Source organism: Oncorhynchus mykiss, chromosome 17 (genome assembly GCF_013265735.2).
Source record: "Oncorhynchus mykiss isolate Arlee chromosome 17, USDA_OmykA_1.1, whole genome shotgun sequence".
In the NCBI taxonomy this organism is placed as follows: Eukaryota; Metazoa; Chordata; class Actinopteri; order Salmoniformes; family Salmonidae; genus Oncorhynchus; species Oncorhynchus mykiss.
Genome location: NC_048581.1, coordinates 76,941,471 through 76,960,969, shown reverse-complemented (window position 1 = coordinate 76,960,969; position 19,499 = coordinate 76,941,471).

The window sequence follows — 19,499 nt, the reverse complement described above, 5'->3', positions numbered from 1 at the left end:
ACATCTCACGGCAAGAACTGGCAAATCTGGTGCAGTCCTTGAGGAGGAGATGCACTGCAGTACTTAATGCAGCTGGTGGCCACACCAGATACTGACTGTTACTTTTGATTTTGTTACCCTAGAAAAATAATCATGTAACAATTAACTCATTAAAAAAAACTGCGATGCAGTGCCTTAGACCACTGCACCACTCGGGCAGACACAAAAGCAGTTCTTTAAGAAGTTACCATCTCCCGAATAACCACATCCATAAACAGGTAACTTACTAATTATAACCTTGTATCATATCACCATTCTGAACAGTTGTCACCTCCTTGCATCTGCAAAAACCTGTGCCTTACATATGATTCTGTACTACACAAATTGGTTTAATTATGTATTTCCTAGCTAACTAAATACTGTAGTAACACATGATTAAAACATACACACTTAATACATTAGAAAAGGTCCCTAGTGGACTGACAACAATATGGCGGCTTGTTACAAAATACATGGAGTGGGCGGGAGAGAGAGGGACAGAGACACTTAACGTTGGTACATTGTCAAACTACTCTCACTTGTACTTTGCACACGAACCGCCACCTGCTTGGAGTAAGAAATCATAAACGTATTTACGTGGAAATGTCTTGGATTGACATTTATCTCTCCTAACCAGGCCTTCTTGGAAAGGGGGTTGTGTGGGCCTATTAGCGGCACGCTTGTAAGGCTCTAATTGTCCAAAAGGTGTCCCCACCCATCATATACTGTTGTTCTCCTCTGCAGTTGTCCGGTACCCGGTGACTTGTTGTGTAGTCCTGAACAGAACTACAGAGTTTATTTTACTTCCATTCGCTCTGGAAGATGCTTCTTTGAAGATAGGCTAGCTGAGAAGATTTGAGAAGAGTAGTAGAATGGTCCCACGTAAATAAATTCGCTTTTCTAGATACTTTACTCAGGACAGCTAATCAGCCCTACTAGTGATTGTCCGGGAGGTGACTTTACACATGAAGTGTGTCCACTTCCCAAGTTACAGTATTTCCTTTATAACATTTTTAACGACGTCACAAATAACAACCAAACCTGATACTTTAGGTCGGCTCTGACCATTCCCCACGTTCTATGTTAGAAATATTGTTCCAGTGTTCATTTCAGAACGTGTTAGAGTTGTGTCAGGAAAAGGTCTGTGTAGACAAAGGCACATTCTTCTGGTGAACATTGGAGAAGGAGATGCTGAATGTTCTGTCTTTGATTTACAACAGAGTGTGAGCTGTCAACCCCCCACCAGTTCCCTTCTCCCCCCTCTGCGGGTGAGAGGGGGTCTAGTTGAAGTTATTTATTGCAAAGTTGATCTGACTATCTGATTATAATTTTTAAAACAGACTTTTCTTGTAGTCCTAATCTGGAAAGTCCTTTGAGCACCTAGCCTACTATTCCTATTTCCTGTCGTGATTCTAAATGTGAGTTGTTTTTATTTTATATTTTATTTTAGATAACACTATAATGAAAGGCTCTATACAAATCTATTACTATTATTATTCGTGCACCACTCCCTGAGTGTTCTGCTGGGACTTTCTGTAGCATGGCCAGTGTATGTTAACCCAGGCAGACACCTAGCCTAGAGCATGACTCCTAGTCTCCTAATGTTGAAGCCTCAATGGTGCCACGGCTTACGTCAGTCCCAATGCAGCCTCATCCCATCCACCCCCACACTCCACTCAGTCAGGACGCACTACACACTTCAACCTCTGAAGAGCCATGAGACAGGCACAGAGACCATCAAACTACCCCACAGAGCAACCGCAGAGTCCATTCAGCCCATCATTCTTTCCAACACAAAATGGCCATTCTGGATCCGACTGAGTTTCAGTATTTCTCTATTCCAACTGAGCTGAATACAATGCAGTGACAGTTATACAAGAAAATTGAAAAATATATGATATGGATATAAATATAAATATAGCTAGAGAGACTAGGGAAAGGCAGATAAAATGCAGAACCACAGATACAGATGATACAGAATGTAGTAGGTGCTGCTTAGGAGATGCAGTGTGAGACATAACATCTGAGCGATGTCTGTAGCATTCTGCCAGTGGCTCGACAGAAGCAAATAAAGATAAATTGATTGGAACAGAAATCCCACGGTGCCTGCGATGTGCTATGCTGTTTATAATGGGGAAGAGATGCCAAGTGAAGTGCCATGGGCATTAGAGAGAAAAAACTGCTAGGTCTCTCAGCACTCAGAGACTCAATTACTAGAGTAACATAGTTCGCCATGGCTTTGTAGTTTTTCCTTATAGGGCTGTCTCAAAGGACAGGGATATATGAAAGGGCAACTGTCTCTGTTTGCTTGGGGGTTACTTTTAAAAGAACACATAGCTAAAAGATAGCTGTATGCCCTCTGTCTTTCTTCTGAAATGCCACTTTTATTTGTCATGCTTAATCTCAATCAATTGTCCGTTTTGGTAAGGAGTTCTCCATTCAAATTCAATTTGAACACCAATATAATGCTGCATTTACTACTCAGTTCATAAAATAAAAAAATAACTAGGCAAGCCAGTTAAGAACAAATTCTTATTTACAATGACGACCTACCCCAGCCAAACCCGGACGACGCTGGGCCAATTGTGCGCCGCCCTATGGAACTCCAAATCACAGCCAGATGTGATGCAGCCTGGATTCAAACCAGGGACTGCAGTGACACCTCGTGCACTGAGATGCAGCACCTTAGACCGCTGCGCCACTCGGGAGCCCTAACTATCAATAGAAATGTGAAATGAGACTTTAAGATGTATTTCTTTGGACAAACTCAGTCTCTTGAGTAATGTGAAATTTCCACACCAAATAATGACCAATATTAATCAAAGGTAAAATTGGTATCTTGTAGGTGGTGGCACTGCCAAAATGGATTGTCTTCCCATTTTTTACAGAAAACGATTAAACTCACAGTGTGTGTTTCCCACCCTAAGGTGGTGGAACTCACAATTTAAGCTGATGATAATTAATGATGATACATGAGGTGCCATTGAAATCTGCTGACAGTGAACAGTCACCCCCACTAATGAACATGCAGGACTCCTTTATACATTTCAACAGCTGGCTTTGTTTTGGTTGTGTAATGAATTGCACCTGTGGTGTGGAATATTTGGAACCAGTTTAATAGTTTTGTTATGCTTCATTGTGTCTCCTGTTCCCACACGATGAGAGTTCCAAATGTCCCTTTTATGTATTATGAAAGTGTTTCCAATTAGATTTGAAATGCCACAGAAACTGGGTCTCCCCAAGCATTATATGAATAGGATTCTCCCAGGGCACTAGATATTATATCTCATTACTAACAGTGCTATTCACCTGGGATTCCAGTCAGAATAGCTGAGCACTTAAGCAATTTGCTTCTCTCGCATTCCCTTTCTGGGATTGATTGGGTTTATTCTCCCCAAGCACCTCTTTAATGTCAAACACATAATGTATTGACCTCCGTTTCCATGGAAAATGTTCATCTAAACTGTAAACATATTGCACTTAGCAGCATGTGCACTAAACAATGACGTAGATTGAGAGACAGACACCCACATTTCTCTATGGAAAGTATACTTTGTATTACACTGTCTATTTGATGAGTGATTTGAAAATAGCACCGGATGTTTTGTTGGTGTTAACAAGACATTTACAACAGAGAACACTCACACCTCTAGTAGGAATCATACAGTATTATCCCTATTGGAGTGTAATGACTGGTGGTTTGGTGCAATGTACCCCTGGCCAGAGCTCTCAGTAGGCAGTAGTGCCGCAGTCCACAACTCCTCATCGAGCCAGTTGACGCAGCACTCCATGGATTTAAAGTTGAAGATGGTTTCTTTTAGAAAACGGTTTAGATGGTAACAGTTTACAGCTAATTAGTCCACTGCCGCCATGTAAGGAAATGAGAGCCTGACCATCACTACCTCTGCAGAGCCAGTCAAACAGCACTGCTGTATACAGTGCCTTGCGAAAGTATTCGGCCCCCTTGAACTTTGCGACCTTTTGCCACATTTCAGGCTTCAAACATAAAGATATAAAACTGTATTTTTTTGTGAAGAATCAACAACAAGTGGGACACAATCATGAAGTGGAACGACATTTATTGGATATTTCAAACTTTTTTAACAAATCAAAAACTGAAAAATTGGGCGTGCAAAATTATTCAGCCCCTTTACTTTCAGTGCAGCAAACTCTCTCCAGAAGTTCAGTGAGGATCTCTGAATGATCCAATGTTGACCTAAATGACTAATGATGATAAATACCATCCACCTGTGTGTAATCAAGTCTCCGTATAAATGCACCTGCACTGTGATAGTCTCAGAGGTCCGTTAAAAGCGCAGAGAGCATCATGAAGAACAAGGAACACACCAGGCAGGTCCGAGATACTGTTGTGAAGAAGTTTAAAGCCGGATTTGGATACAAAAAGATTTCCCAAGCTTTAAACATCCCAAGGAGCGCTGTGCAAGCGATAATATTGAAATCTGGCCGTCCCTCTAAACTTTCAGCTCATACAAGGAGAAGACTGATCAGAGATGCAGCCAAGAGGCCCATGATCACTCTGCATGAACTGCAGAGATCTACAGCTGAGGTGGGAGACTCTGTCCATAGGACAACAATCAGTCGTATATTGCACAAATCTGGCCTTTATGGAAGAGTGGCAAGAAGAAAGCCATTTCTTAAAGATATCCATAAAAAGTGTTGTTTAAAGTTTGCCACAAGCCACCTGGGAGACACACCAAACATGTGGAAGAAGGTGCTCTGGTCAGATGAAACCAAAACTGAACTTTTTGGCAACAATGCAAAACGTTATGTTTGGCGTAAAAGCAACACAGCTCATCACCCTGAACACACCATCCCCACTGTCAAACATGGTGGTGGCAGCATCATGGTTTGGGCCTGCTTTTCTTCAGCAGGGACAGGGAAGATGGTTCAAATTGATGGGAAGATGGATGGAGCCAAATACAGGACCATTCTGGAAGAAAACCTGATGGAGTCTGCAAAAGACCTGAGACTGGGACGGAGATTTGTCTTCCAACAAGACAATGATCCAAAACATAAAGTAAAATCTACAATGGAATAGTTCAAAAATAAACATATCCAGGTGTTAGAATGGCCAAGTCAAAGTCCAGACCTGAATCCAATCGAGAATCTGTGGAAAGAACTGAAAACTGCTGATCACAAATGCTCTCCATTCAACCTCACTGAGCTCGAGCTGTTTTGCAAGGAGGAATGGGAAACAATTTCAGTCTCTCAATGTGCAAAACTGATAGAGACATACCCCAAGCGACTTACAGCTGTAATCGCAGCAAAAGGTGGCGCTACAAAGTATTAACTTCAGGGGGCTGATTAATTTTGCACGCCCAATTTTTCAGTTTTTGATTTGTTAAAAATGTTTGAAATATCCAATAAATGTCGTTCCACTTCATGATTGTGTCCCACTTGTTGTTGATTCGTCACAAAAAAATACAGTTTTCTATCTTTATGTTTGAAGCCTGAAATGTGGCAAAAGGTCGCAAAGTTCAAGGGGGCCGAATACTTTCGCAAGGCACTGTAGGTGCATACTGTATATTCAGAAGCAGTGAAATATTACCTTTAATTTACAGTAACAATGTGTTCTATCTGAGATCCAAACTGTAACTGCGCCCAGGTTAAAAGGATATGGCAGACATACGCCCCCTTTGGAGAGATTGGGTACCCCTAGTAAACTGGAAAAAAAATCTGTCAAAAATTGTTAATATATGCAAATACAAATTATTATTGGATAGAAAACACTCTAAAGATTCTAAAACCGTTGGAATTATGTCTGTAAGTATAGCAGAACTCACAGGGCAGGCATTCTTCCAAACTAGTTTTTGTGGCCATGAAAGTTGGAGCAACTTTGACGTCATGGCCCCCACCCTTCCCAACGAGCTATGATTCTGGGGACACTTTCTTTCTCTTCCGCTAGATGTCCTCTTTCATTAGAGCTTCAAACCGTTCAAATCCCGCGAGAATTGACCCTATGGGAGTGAAATTAGTGCGTGCCACGAGAGAATAGGCTGTGCGTATGGGCGCGAATTGGTCCCAGCCATTCCTTTGTTTCCAGCACTCAAGAGAAGGGCAGACGATGGCCGATTGAATTGAAGTTTGTTTTGCACGTCTAAAACATCATAAAGCTTGCTTCTGCACTTAGTTTGACCTGTTTAGTCGACATATAATGTGTAATTTTGAAGTTTTGATGCGCAACTTATCCGGACCAGATGTTATTAGCAGTAGCTAATACAAAGACGCAAGACTTGAAACCAAACGATGTATTGGGTAAGTATGAAGCCTTCCAGAACATTCTGAACGAAGACCATCGAAGGTAAGGGAATATTTATGCTTAAATCTGTGTTTCTGTTGACTCCAACATTACGTGGAAATGTAGCTTGGAACTGAGCGCTGTCTCAGCATATGGAATAGTGTGCGATTTCTGTAACGTTAAAAATAAATCTAACACAGCGGTTGCATAAAGAAGCAGTGTATCTTTCTAACTATATGTAGAACATGTATATTTAGTCAAAGTTTATGATGTCTATTTACGTTATCTTGCCGCGCTACATAGATTTCCTGCGGGCATTTTTGAGTAATTTCTGAAGGTGAACTCACTGTAAATGGACATTTATGGATATAAATGGCATATTATTGAAAAAAAAAAATATGTACTGTGTAATATGTCATATTACTGTCATCTGATGAAGATTTTCAAAAGGTTAGTGAGCGATTTATTTTTTAATCCTGCGTTTGTTGATTGCATGTTTTGGCTATTGAAATGAGCTGTGTCTGGTGGTGGTTTTACATATATATGTGCTATGTTTTCGCCGTAAAACATTTTAGAAATCTGACTTGCTGGCTAGATGAACAAGATGTTTATCTTTCATTTGAGCTATTGGACTTAATGTGTGGAGGTTTGCGTTCCATGCGCCACCGTTTCAGCTGAACGTGGGAGGGTTGATTCCCAATTGGGAACCAGTATCGTAGACAGGTTAAAGTCCTGATTAAATGCACAAATGTTAAAAGTTATCGCTGCCCCACTCTCTACACAGCTAAAGAGCTTAACTTGTCTAGGATAGGGGGCAGCATTTGGAATTTTGGATGAAAAGCATGCCCAAATTCAACTGCCTGCTACTCATCCCCGGAAGATAAGATTAGCATATTATTAGTAGATTTGGATAGAAAACACTCTGAAGTTTCTAAAACTGTTTGAATCATGTCTGTGAGTATAACAGAACTTATGTACAGTAACAGGCGAAACCCCAAGGACAAATCATTCAGATTATTTTTTTTTTTGACGTCACTCTCTTTTCAATGAACTTTCATTGGGAATCCAGATTTCTAAGGGACTTGCTTGCAGTTCTTACCGCTTCCACTGGATGTCACCAGTCTTTAGAAATTGGTTGAGGTTATTCCTTTGTGTAATGAAGAAGTACGGCCATCTTGAACGAGGGTCACTTCATGTGTACTGTTTGATAGAGGCGCATGACCAGAAAGCATGCATCAGTTTGTTTTCTTCCTGTATTAAACACAGATCATCCCATCTTCAATTTTAACAATGATTTACTTTAAAAAATACCTAAAGTTGTATTACAAAAGTAGTTTGAAATATTTTGGAAAAGTTTACAGGTAACTTTTGAGATATTTTGTAGTTACGTTGCGCAAGTTGGAACCGGTGTTTTTCTGGATCAAACGCTCCAAATAAATTGACATTTTGGATATATATGGACGGAATTAATCAAACAAAAGGACCATTTGTGATGTTTATGGGACATATTGGAGTGGCAACAGAAGAAGCTCGTCAAATGTAAGGCATGATTTATATTTTTATTTCTGCGTTTTGTGTCGTGCCTGCAGAGTTGAAATATGTTTTCTCTCTTTTGTTTATGGAGGTGCTATCCTCAGATAATAGCATCGTTTGCTTTCGCCGAAAAGCCTTTTTGAAATCTGACATGTTGGCTGGATTCACAACACATGTAGCTTTAATTTTGTATCTTACATGTGTGACTTCATGAAAGTTAGATTTTTATAGGAATTTATTTATTTATTTGAATTTGGAGCTCTGCATTTTCTCTGACTTTGGCCAGGTGGGACTCTACCGTCCAACATATCCCAGAGAGGATTAATAACTTAAATCATGACTGTGTAGTCATGAGGAGATGCATTTCTTCTGCCTCTGTTGCCACGTGGACACTAAACTGTCACAAAGAGATTGTTGAGGTTTGACCAAGGATATTTCACTGTATTATTTTTTTGGAAGGATATTCATTTTGACACTTTTGAAATAACTTTCCACAAAAAAAACTATAGACTATTCACAAACTTCCACTTTTCATTTTCATGGATTATGATTTTTGTGTTCCTGTGAGATGAATGTTCTGTTTATGCAGTGGTCATGTTTTGAATTCTGCATCAAAGGTCCTTTTATTTTTTCCCGATATTCCGAGGTTACTGCTCTGGTATGTGCCCTACATTCTAAGCACCTCACACAATAATGGCTTATGTCAAAGCTTGGATCGATTCCACCAGGCTTTGCAGAATTTTTTTTTTAAAAACACTATCACTGTTCTGGCAGCTTGGCAGCCATGGAAATGAGTGTTGTTCTCTCTGTGCTCTCTCTCTCACCCTCTGTCTCTCTTTCTCCATCTCTCTCTCCATCTCCTTCTATCTTTCTCCCTCTGACAATAATTATTGCGGTAGGGGCAGCACACAGACATCTGCACAGGAAGTGTGGTAGAAGATACCACTTCAAGCTAATTAAATATGTATCTTACATTAATTAGTAGCTATCAATTTGCAAGTACAAAATCCCCCATGTTCTGATTTGACAGTGCACCTGCACTTAATTATGCTATGAAGAGAGGTCCTGACCAGGTTCATGCAAATCGACTGTGTCTAGTCTTCAGAAAGGCCCTCTATTATACTGTCTCTTCCAGCAGCATGGCGCAAAACGACTCTGGAGCATGCTGCTCCTTCAATGCTACTCTCCTCGGCACGTCTCCACCGTCCATCTGAGACGACAGCGTCTTCCCCTCCCTGCCCCCTCCTCTCCCTCCCTCTTTCTTTCACTCCTTCACCCCAGGCAGGCACCTTCTCAGCCGTCACAGGAGCAGGGCAGCTGTTCAGACTAGACCAACTACCTCCTGCTTTACAGGGATGCCAAACTCTACTGTGGATGTGCAAAAAAGGCTCTTTTAACTTATGATAGTACAGTAGTAAATATAGAAAATCAGACCTCCGAGCCTTTGATTCACACCTGCCCAAACCTCAGAAAACCAGAGTATGAGATGGAAGACAATGCATAATACACTAGCAATGTTAATGTTATTTTAGGCCTATCTTACAGTATTGCAACAAACACTGAAATGTGATTATACAGCAGTGTATAACATTGTGCCATCTTTAGTGTTTATTTAAACTGCTGCAGATGTACATTTTCCCAGGGGTGTTATCAGTCATAATGTATGTAACCTAATTTATGTTCCTCTAACTCCCCTTAACGCCTCTGTCATTCCGACAGCTATTGTCAGAAGTAATCATGTGCCTATGAACCTGAGTTACACTGTTAGCACTGAAACAGTCTGCCATAGTAGGAAGCGCACTGTGAGTAGTTCACTCATCACTATCAGCTCAAATGTAAATATTACTGCCATGTCTACTACCGCTGATAAGCCTCTCACTAAAGCACTAAAAGCAACCCAGAAAAGGGCAAAAAATGGCCCACTTTAACATTCAGTATGTAGGCTGAAAAACAAGGTTCATGAAATCAATAACTTCCCAGATCAAAGGTCAAATTCATATGTACTGAAACTCACTTAGATAATTCCTTTGATGATACAGTGATAGCAATACATGGTTTTCACATCTACAGAAGATACAGGAATGCCAATGGGGGAGGTGTTGCTTTATATATTCAGAGTCATATTACTAGAAAGCTTAGAGAAGATCTCATGTCAAATTCTGTTGAAGTAATATGGCTACAGGTTCACCTGCCTCACCTATTCACACTCTCAATTCCAGAAAACATTGACATGAAACATTTGTGCGGCGTAAAAGACAAAAGTGGACTCTGAACATTGTGTGTTCAATAAATAGACACCGAAATAATTTTTTACTAATGTGGGACAGAAGTTATTATATCTGATATGCCAAGGAAATAGAGCAGTTTTCAAGGAATACAACCTCAGTCGTGGTTTTTAAGCAAGCATGCTATCTACACTAGCAATAGTGATATAATGTCCTCTCAGGAAAAGACAAGCAAGGCCTCTAAACTTCCCACAAACTTGCAAGCCCCAAAAAAGTTTTTTTTTTTACCAAACAGTCCTCTACTCAAGAATCAGCAACTAAGGCAAGTTACATAGCTGACCAACTGGCAAGTGTCTTCACTGACATTTCCAAACTCTCTCTGTCTGAGTCTGTAATACCAACATGTTTCAAGCAGACCTCCATAGTCCCTGTGCCCATGAACACTAAGGTAACCTGCATAAATAACTACTGACCCGTAGCACTCATATCTGTAGCCATGAAATGCTTTGAAAGGCTGGTCATGGCTCACATCAACACCATTATCCCAGAAACCCTAGACCCAATCTGATTTGCATATACCGCCCCAACAGATCCACAGATGATGCAATGTGAGAATGCTATTCATTGACTACAGCTCAGCGTTCAACACCCTAGTGCCCTCAAACTCATCACTAATCTAAGGACTCTGGGACTAAACACCTCCTTCTGCAACTGTATTCTGGACTTCCTGATGGGCTGCCCCAGGTAGTAAGGGTAGGTAACAACACATCTGCCAGGCTGATCCTCAACACAGGGGCCCCTCAGGGGTGCGTGCTCAGTCCTCTCCTGTACTCCCTGTTCACTCATGACTGCATGGCCAGTCACGACTCCAACACCATCATTAAGTTTGCCAATGACACAACATTGGTAGGCCTGATCACCGACAACGATGAGACAGCCTATGGGGAGGAGGTCAATGACTTCAACGTGATCAAGACTAAGGAGATGATAGTGGACTACAGGAAAAGGAGGACCGAGCATGCCACCATTCTCATCGACGGGGCGGTAGTGGAGCAGGTTGAGAGCTTCAAGTTCCTTGGTGTCCACATCACCAACACACTGACATGGTCCAAGCACACCAAGACAGTCCTGAAGAAGGCACGTCAAAACCTATTCCTTTTCAAATCAAATCAAACGTATTTATACAGCCCTTCGTACATCAGCTGATATCTCAAAGTGCTGTACAGAAACCCAGCCTAAAACCCCAAACAGCAAGCAATGCAGGTGTAGAAGCACGGTGGCTAGGAAAAACTCTCTAGAATGGCCAAAACCTAGGAAGAAACCTAGAGAGGAACCAGGCTATGTGGGGTGGCTGTGCCGGGTGGAGATTATAACAGAACATGGCCAAGATGTTCAAATGTTCATAAATGACCAGCATGGTCCAATAATAATAAGGCAGAACAGTTGAAACTGGAGCAGCAGCACAGTCAGGTGGACTGGGGACAGCAAGGAGTCATCATGTCAGGTATTCCTGGGGCATGGTCCTAGGGCTCAGGTCCTCCGAGAGAGAGAAAGAAAGAGAGAATTAGAGAGAGCATATGTGGGATGGCCAGTCCTCTTCTGGCTGTGCCGGGTGGAGATTATAACAGAACATGGCCAAGATGTTCAAATGTTCATAAATGACCAGCATGGTCCAATAATAATAAGGCAGAACAGTTGAAACTGGAGCAGCAGCACGGCCAGTTGGACTGGGGACAGCAAGGAGTCATCATGTCAGGTAGTCCTGAGGCATGGTCTTAGGGCTCAGGTCCTCCGAGAGAGAGAAAGAAAGAGAGAAAGAGAGAATTAGAGAGAGCACACTTAAATTCACACAGGACACCGAATAGGACACGAGAAGTAGTCCAGATATAACAAACTGACCATGACCCTAATACTGGAGGCTGAGACAGGAGGGGTCAGGAGACACTGTGGCCCCATCCGAGGACACCCCTGGACAGGGCCAAACAGGAAGGATATAACCCCACCCACTTTGCCAAAGCACAGCCCCCACACCACTAGAGGGATATCTTCAACCACCAACTTACCATCCTGAGACGAGGCTGAGTATAGCCCACAAAGATCTCCGCCACGGCACAACCCAAGGGGGAGGCCCCAACCCAGGCAGGATGATCACATCAGGGACTCAACTCACTCAGGTGACGTACCCCTCCCAGGGACGGTATGAAAGAGCCCCAGTAAGCCAGTGACTCAGCCCCTGTAATAGGTTTAGAGGCAGAGAATCCCAGTGGAAAGAGGAGAACCGGCCAGGCAGAGACAGCAAGGGCGGTTCGTTGCTCCAGAGCCTTTCCGTTTACCTTCCCACTCCTGGGCCAGACTACACTCAATCATATGACCCATTGAAGAGATGAGTCTTCAGTAAAGACTTAAAGGTTGAGAGAGAGTTTGCGTCTCTTACATTGGTAGGCAGACCGTTCCATAAAAATGGAGCTCTATAGAAGAAAGCCCTGCCTTGCAGCTGTTTGCTTAGAAATTCTAGGGACAATTAGGAGGCCTGCGTCTTGTGACCGTAGCGTACGTGTAGGTATGTACGGCAGGACCAAATCAGAGAGATAGGTAGGAGCAAGCCCATGTAATGCTTTGTAGGTTAGCAGTAAAACCTTGAAATCAGCCCTTGCTTTGACAGGAAGCCAGTGTTGGGAGGATAGCACTGGAGTAATGTGATAACATTTTTGGTTCTAGTCAGGATTCTAGCAGCCGTATTTAGCACTAACTGAAGTTTATTTAGTGCTTTATCCGGGTAGCCGGAAAGTAGAGCATTGCAGTAGTCTAACCTAGAAGTGACAAAAGCATGGATTAATTTTTCTGCATCATTTTTGGACAGAAAGTTTCTGATTTTTGCAATGTTACGTAGATGTTTCAAGCTGTCCTTGAAACAGCCTTGATATGTTCTTCAAAAGAGAGATCAGGGTCCAGAGTAACGCCGAGGTCCTTCAAAGTTTTATTCTGTACAACCATTAAGATTAATTGTCAGATTCAACAGAAGATCTCTTTGTTTCTTGGGACCTAGAACAAGCATCTCTGTTTTGTCCGAGTTTAAAAGTAAAACGTTTGCAGCCATCCACTTCCTTATGTCTGAAACACATGCTTCTAGCGAGGGCAATTTTGGGGCTTCACCATGTTTCATTGAAATGTGCAGCTGTGTGTCATCCGCATAGCAGTGAAAGTTAACATTATGTTTTCGAATGACATCCCCAAGAGGTAAAATATATAGTGAAAACAATAGTGGTCCTAAAACGGAACCTTGAGGAACACCGAAATTTACAGTTGATTTGTCAGAGGACAAACCATTCACAGAGACAAACTGATATCTTTCCGACAGATAAGATCTAAACCAGGCCAGAACTTGTCCGTGTAGACCAATTTGGGTTTCCAATCACTCCAAAAGAATGTGGTGATCGATGGTATCAAAAGCAGCACTAAGGTCTAGGAGCACGAGGACAGATGCAGAGCCTCGGTCTGATGCCATTAAAAGGTAATTTACCACCTTCACAAGTGCAGTCTCAGTGCTATGATGGGGTCTAAAAGCAGACTGAAGCATTTCGTACACATTGTTTGTCTTCAGGAAGGCAGTGAGTTGCTGCGCAACAGCCTTTTCTAAATTTTTTGAGAGGAATGGAAGATTCGATATAGGCCAATAGTTTTTTATATTTTCAGGATCAAGGTTTGGCTTTTTCAAGAGAGGCTTTATTACTGCCACTTTTAGTGAGTTTGGTACACATCCGGTGGATAGAGAGCCGTTTATTATGTTCAACATAGGAGGGCCAAGCACAGGAAGCAGCTCTTTCAGTAGTTTAGTTGGAATAGGGTCCAGTATGCAGCTTGAAGGTTTAGAGGCCATGATTATTTTCATCATTGTGTCAAGAGATAGTGTACTAAAACACTTGAGCGTCTCTCTTGATCCTAGGTCCTGGCAGAGTTGTGCAGACTCAGGACAACTGAGCTTTGAAGGAATACGCAGATTTAAAGAGGAGTCCGTAATTTGCTTTCTAATAATCATGATCTTTTCCTCAAAGAAGTTCATGAATTTATCACTGCTAAAGTGAAAGCCATCCTCTCTTGGGGAATGCTGCTTTTTAGTTAGCTTTGCGACAGTATCAAAAAGGAATTTCAGATTGTTCTTATTTTCCTCAATTAAGTTAGAAAAATAGGATGATCGAGCAGCATTAAGGGCTCTTCGGTACTGCTCGGTACTGTCTTTCCAAGCTAGTCGGAAGACTTCCAGTTTGGTGTGGCGCCATTTCCGTTCCAATTTTCTGGAAGCTTGCTTCAGAGCTCGGGTATTTTCTGTGTACCAGGGAGCTAGTTTCTTATGAGAAATGTTTTTAGTTTTTAGGGGTGCAACTGCATCTAGGGTATTGCGCAAGGTTAAATTGAGTTCCTCAGTTAGGTGGTTAACTGATTTTTGTCCTCTGGCGTCCTTGGGTAGACAGAGGGAATCTGTAAGGACATCAAGGAATCTTTGTGTTGTCTGTGAATTTATAGCACAACTTTTGATGTTCCTTGGTTAGGGTCTGAGAAGATTATTTGTTGTAATTGCAAACGTAATAAAATGGTGGTCCGATAGTCCAGGATTATGAGGAAAAACATTAAGATCCACAACATTTATTCCATGGGACAAAACTAGGTCCAGAGTATGACTGTGACAGTGAGTGGGTCCAGAGACATGTTGTACAAAACCCACTGAGTCGATGATGGCTCTTTTGGAGTGGGTCTGTGGACTTTTCCATGTGAATATTAAAGTCACCAAAGATTAGAATATTATCTGCTATGACTACAAGGTCCGATAGGAATTCAGGGAACTCAATGAGGAACTCAGGAGGCCTGTAAACAGTAGCTATAAAAAGTGATTGAGTAGGCTGCATAGATTTCATGACTAGAAGCTCAAAAGACGAAAACGTCATTTGTTTTTTTTGTAAATTGAAATTTGCTATTGTAAATGTTAGCAACACCTCCGCCTTTGCGGGATGCACGGGGGATATGGTCACTAGTGTAGCCAGGAGGTGAGGCCTCATTTAACACAGTAAATTCATCAGGCTTAAGCCATGTTTCAGTCAGGCCAATCGCATCAAGATTATGATCAGTGATTAGTTCATTGACTATAATTACCTTTGAAGAAAGGGATCTAACATTAAGTAGCCCTATTTTGAGATGTGAGGTATCATGATCTCTTTCAATAATGACAGGAATGGAGGAGGTCTTTATCCTAGTGAGATTGCTAAGGCGAACACCGCCATGTTTAGTTTTGCCCAACCTAGGTCGAGGTACAGACACGGTCTCAATGGTGATAGCTGAGCTGACTACACTGACTGTGCTAGTGGCAGACTCCACTATGCTGGCAGGCTGGCTAACAGCCTGCTGCCTGGCCTGCACCCCATTTAATTGTGGAGCTAGAGGAGTTAGAGCCCTGTCTATGTTGGTAGATATGATGAGAGCACCCCTCCAGCTAGGATGGAGTCCGTCACTCCTCAGCAGGTCAGGCTTGGTCTTGTTTGTGGGTGAGTCCCAGAAAGAGGGCCAATTATCTACAAATTCTATCTTTTGGGAGGGGCAGAAAACAGTTTTCAACCAGCGATTGAGTTGTGAGACTCTGCTGTAGAGCTCATCACTCCCCCTCACTATCTGTACTTACTGGTGGCACAGACGCTGTTTCATCCTTTCCTACACTGAAATTACCCTTGCCTAACGATTGCGTCTGAAGCTGGGCTTGTAGCACAGCTATCCTCGCCGTAAGGCGATCGTTCTCCTGTATATTATGAGTACAGCGACTGCAATTAGAAGGCATCATGTTCGGAGGTCCTGACGAACCATGTCCAGATAAAGCGTCCGGAGTGAAAAAGTTGAGGGAAAAAACAAAAATATAAACGGTAATTAAAAAGTAAAAACCGTAAAGTTGTCAGGTAGCAAAATAGGTTGGCAACAAAACGCACAGCAACATGTAAACAAGTCTGCAAGTTGAGACTGAAAACATTTAGCATGGGACCTCAGATCTTCAAAAATGTTTTACTGCTGCACCATCTAGAGCATCCTGACCGGTTGCATCACTGCATAGTATGGCAACTGCTCGGCCTCCAACGGCAGGGCAATACAGAGAGTAGTGCGTACGGCCCAGTACATCACCGGGGCCAAGATTCCTGCCATCCAGCACCTCTACACCAGGCGGTGTCAGAGGAAGGCCCTAAAAATGGTCAAAGACTCCAGCCACCCTAGTCATAGACTGTTCTCTCTGCTACCACACGGCAAGCGGTGCTGGAGCGCCAAGTCTAGGTCCAAGAGGCTTCTAAACAGCTTCTACCCCCAAGCCTTAAGAATCTTGAACATCTAGTCTAATGGCTACCCAGACTATTTCCATTGCCCCCCCCCCCCCCCCTCTTCTATGCTGCTTCTACTCTCTGTTATTATCTAAGCATAGTCACTTTAACTTAATAAGAACTTCACTTCATACAGTTACACATAGGCTTCATTACAACATTTTATTTAGGGAGTCTGGCAATGACATTTCAGCTGGAGCTTTTGTCACGAGTGGCATGTTAATGACCTATCGGTATCTCAATGCATTTTTTTTTGTCTAAATTACTATAGATTTTGCAGTTTGCAGACACAATCAACCTGATACCCCAAATAAACACTTTTGGAGAAGCCTAAATCAATTACGGGCACGGTTGACCACCCCCCTCCCTCCCAGCACTCAATCTTCTTTTTTTTTGGACATTAGAAAAAAGTAGAGACTCAGAGCTACAAAATGTTATATCACACACTGCATTTGAGGAACAATGGGGAAGTAATTATGCTTTGAAAGGTGATCAACTTGTAAACTATTTTTTTTAGAAAATCGCCTTTGAATGTTTTGTTCTCTAGTGAAGAGCTCTACTTTGTCTACACCCATTCAGCATCATTCACACCCTCACCCTAAGCTTCAGCCCCACCCATCTCGATTCGCTCTCGAAGCGCACACTTGACGCTCTGGCCGATGATTTGTTTACCTCTGGATAGCATGAAAACAGCCTAACCAGCTCTGCTGGCAGCAATATCATTACGCTTTTTTGCAGGTGTTTACTGACACTGACATATTCAACTGGTTTTATACACAGGTTGTGTAACATTAGCTAACGAGCCAGCCAGCCAACATTAGCTAGTGAAAAAATGAGCAGTGCCAACAATACCACAGTGCTGGGAGCAAACCAACCATGTTCAATATTAGCTCGCTAACATTAGGCTCTAACTAGTACAGCACATGACTCTGGGAAACAAACAATAACGTCAGCTAAGAGTACACTGTAGCATAATGACTCCTTATATGGCTGTGAAAGAGCTACGGATGAGCTTACATTTTCCACGTATTCCCCAAGGTGTCTACAGCATTGTGACGTCTTTTTACGCATTTCCATTGAAGAATAGCTGTAAGGGAGCATATTTAGCAAGTGACCACATGGTGTCTCCCGCAGAAAATATTGCGTAAAATACAGGGGAGCCATTTTTCCAATCGCTTCTTATGAGAAACCAATTGCCTCGGCGGATATATATGTTAAAAACACCTTGAGGATGGATCCTAAACAACGTTTGCCGTGTTTCTGTCGATATTATAGAGTTCATTTTGAAAAAAGTTCGGCGTTGTAATGGTAGCATTTTCCGGTCGATTTCTCAGCCAAGCATGATGAACAAACGGGAGCTATTTCGCCTACAAAAATAATATTTTTGGAAAAAAGGAACATTTGCTATCTAAATGGGAGTCTCCTGAGTGAAAGCATCCGAAGTTCTTCAAAGGTAAATTATTTAATTTGGTTGCTTTTCTTATTTTCGTGAAAATTTTGCCTGCTGCCAGCAGAGCTAGCATAGCATTATGCCATGATAAACTTACATAAATGCTTGTCTAGCGTTGGCTGTAACGCATATTTTGAAAATCTGAGATAACAGTGTTGTTAACAAAAGGCTAAGCTTGTGTTTGAATATATTTATTTCATTTCATTTGCGATTTTCATGAATAGGAAAAGTTACTAGGGGTATTTATGTCCCCTGCGTTATGCTAATTCGTTTGAGGCTATGATTACGCTCCCAGAACCCGAGATTGCTCATCGCAAGAGGTTAACAAAAACGTGTCTTGTTCAATTATTCATACCTCTGTCCCAAATTTTCCACTATGTCCCTTACAGCCTGTTTGAGTTCAGTGAGTACAGGTGGTATGCATTTGTCCACAGGAAGCTTATCTATGACCCAATGCTCAATCCCTCTGTTCGTCATGTGACCTTGTTTAGAAACCTAAGCATCTTCAAATTACTAAAATACTGCATTATTAGGGTGCTATCTGAATGATACTACTATTACCATTAACTGTGTTACTTTCACTAGTCTCCATATCTGTTTCCTTCAACTAGGACTCTCAAGACCCTCCCAATCACTATTGCTAATACACACGGATCACTCTCAAACAATGTTCTTCTTTCACCCCTATTGCAAGGTTTAAAACAAAACAAACACGATAACTTTCTCCATATTGGAAGGCATTGTTTTCATTTTAGTCTACCGTAACAATGTCACTCTTGTTATTTATTACCAATTTCTGTTTGATATTAACTTTTTGCTTCACACTTAATGTCTATTATTTTAAGTTTAACATGTAATGTGCCAACTTACAAAATACATTGGCCAGTTCAGAAGGGAAGAGAAACTTTCTGGAATCAACATGTATTATCACTGGGCTGGCACTGTCTGTCAGTCCCCTATAGATGGTGTGCTCTGTACATAGTAAGTCTCTACATAGCAAGTTAAACTACTCTAGAAACCCATTATACATTAATACATTGTTGCTTTATCAAATCTAGTAACCCATTATACTATTCATTTTTCTTAATACTTCTTACAACACTTATGTACATCTACATGTGGGTGTGCAAGTTGTATTATTTTTTTCCATTGATACTTCATCAAAACCCTATTAACCCATTATACTCTTCTTCACAAATTCCTCCTTTACAAAAATGTTCTATATAACAGCATATTCGGGAATAGTCATTTCTCCTTTCATATCTCTACATACATAATAACGTTATAAATAAATCTTCACTGATGAGACATATTATCCTCATTTGATCTCTAATGAGACATGTTATCCTCGGTACTAATGAGACGTGTTATCTTCTACCTGTTGATCCGACAGGCGGTGGTGGACAGAACCATAGATAATGTTACAGATAAATAAAACTCACACAGAACTGGTTGGTGTATTCAGTCAGATGCGCACACCGGAACTAGTCCCCTGACAGCTCTCATTCACTCAGTACTTCATAGAAATAATACCTCTTATCTATATTTCAATCCTCTTTTTATCCTTTTTTAATAAGTTTAAAACTTTTTATTATCATAATTTCAATCAGCTTAACACGTCCTTTCCACACTCACACATTCACTTAGTACTATTCCCAGAAACTCTC